Source organism: Theropithecus gelada, chromosome 17, assembly GCF_003255815.1.
Source record: "Theropithecus gelada isolate Dixy chromosome 17, Tgel_1.0, whole genome shotgun sequence".
Taxonomy (NCBI): Eukaryota; Metazoa; Chordata; class Mammalia; order Primates; family Cercopithecidae; genus Theropithecus; species Theropithecus gelada.
In genome coordinates, this window is record NC_037685.1 from 75,990,428 (window position 1) to 75,992,639 (window position 2,212).

The 2,212-nt window shown below is 49.8% G+C and overlaps 1 non-coding gene across 1 annotated transcript; it reads right to left on the reverse strand.

Moving 5' to 3' along the window:
* Nucleotides 1–409: 409 nt before the first annotated feature.
* Nucleotides 410–481, reverse strand: TRNAE-UUC. The gene has a single exon. It is a non-coding gene; the product is annotated as a tRNA-Glu (tRNA).
* Nucleotides 482–2,212: the final 1,731 nt, after the last annotated feature.

The window sequence follows — 2,212 nt, forward strand, 5'->3', positions numbered from 1 at the left end:
ATAATGTTCTAAAATTGCATCTTTCCTTTTTCTTTTAAAAAAGAGCACTCTTTTGGTCATTTGCTCATCTCCATAGTACAAGGAGAAAATACTGGAGAAAAAACAGCGGGTGTATTTCGGCATGAGACCACTTGGTTCCCCCGCTTTCCTTCATCTCAGCCCTAATCTCTCATTTCAAATACTGACTTCACGCTCTTGCCAGCTATGTCCCTTCCGCCGCCTGCTGCAGGTGGCTGGGGTCTGAGGGAGCTTGACCCTCACACCCGCACCAGGGGTAGGTCCTTGGTTCCTTTCAGCCCCGGTGCGTCCCGCGTGCTTTGAAGTGGAATTATAGTTTTGGCTAAAAACTTTCCTTCTCCGTGTTAGTGAGAATCTAAATTGGCTAAACGCGCATTCTAAAATCTTGGCGTTCCCACACCGGGAGTCGAACCCGGGCCGCCTGGGTGAAAACCAGGAATCCTAACCGCTAGACCATGTGGGAGACGACGAAAACAGTGCCAAACCTAGACAAATTGAGTCTTCTCGGTCGGCTTCCGCCCGCTCCATCACGTTCGTCCGTAGGCGTCAAACCTCCTCCTGCGCCTGCGCGGAGTCTGCAGCCGTTGAAACTGCTCTGGTTCGTATTCTCTCTTTACAGGGGCCTCTGAATCTTTCTTCAATCTATACTCGCGTCTTTGGTGATCTCATTCAGTCTCCTGGTGCTAGGTACCATGTCGACACCAATGTAGACACTAGATTGGATGAGTCATTGTTCACAATTCCTCACTAGAGCTCCTGCAAAGTCCGAAAGAACTGGGGTTTGAACGTTAGAGGCTGGTGAAGAAGTGAGGACGGCGGGGCGTCATAACACCGCGCAGTGGAGGCCACGCTGCCCTGGCCGGTGTCCCCCGACAGGGTGTGTCCCACAGACGCGCAATGCCTTGCCTGAATCCGTCCCTCCCCTCAGCGCTGGTCCAGGCTGGCCACAGGCACCACCCCGTCCCTGAAAATGGATCTTTTTCCTCTGAAAAAACAGGAACGAGGACTGCCCGGAAGCCTGGAACGTTCCAGGTTCTGACGACCCAACGGCTAAAGGCAGGATTTGTGTCACCGAAAGCAGCCAGTGGCGGTCTGTAAATGTAGCTTAGAAAAGTGGAGAAAGTCTCTTACTGCAGGCGTTCATGATAGATGGAAACTCCTACTGGTTGCCAAGGCCCTTTTCGATTTGAAGCATTTCAAGGGAGCGGTTGATGCCTTAGCAGTCTACTGTTTGAATTAGGGAAATGCAGAGTCAGCCATTGGGGATAGCCGGCGGAGGGGAGCTGTGGCTGTGGTGTCCTCAGTGGCTTAAGCTACAGATAAGTTGTGTTTACTAGCAGAAACTGTGTTAATGGAAGTCTGGGGACAAATTGTGGAAGTTTCAAAGAGTTCAACTAGCAGAGGATACTTTGAAGCCCATTTCAAAGCTAAGATCACTCCTCACTCCCCCAACTGCTGCAGGGACTTAGAAGGTCCTCCTCCTCCCTCCGAGGGTAAGGTTCATCTGTGACATTCATCCTCAACAGAGGAGGGGCGGGAATAAACTGGAAATAGAAATTGTTCTGCCTTGCACTCATTACCACGATGAAGCTCCCCACCAGGGAATGAGCATAACCCAACATAATTAAAAGTGAATTTGGGCCGGCGCCGTGGCTCACGCCTGTAATTCCAACACCTTGGGAGGCTGAGGAGAGTGACTCACATCTGAGGTCAGGAGTTCGAGACCATCCTGGCCAACATGGCGAAACCCATCTCTCTTAAAAATACAAAAATTAGCCAGGCGTGGTGGCGTATGCCTGTAATCTCAGCTACTGGGAAGGCCGAGGCACGGAGAATCGCTTGAATCGGGGAGGTGGAGGTTGTAGTGAGCTGAGATCATGCCACTGCACCCCAGGCTGGGTGACAGGGTAAGACTGTCTTAAAAAAAAAAGGGGAATGTGGCTCTGAAAAAAAAACGGAAGCATTGACAGCAAACCTACTCTGTATCAGACACATGCAAATGTGTTTATTTAATCCTCATAGTGTACCTATGAGGTAGGTCTTACCCACATTTCAGTTGGTTCTTCCTGTACTATCTTTGAACAGAGTACAGAATTTCTTAATCAGACAGCTGCTTTCCTTTTGAGGATATCTGCTTTGGAACACCAAAGAAAACTCTCCAAAACAAACGCCTTCAACTACAGAATACCTGACA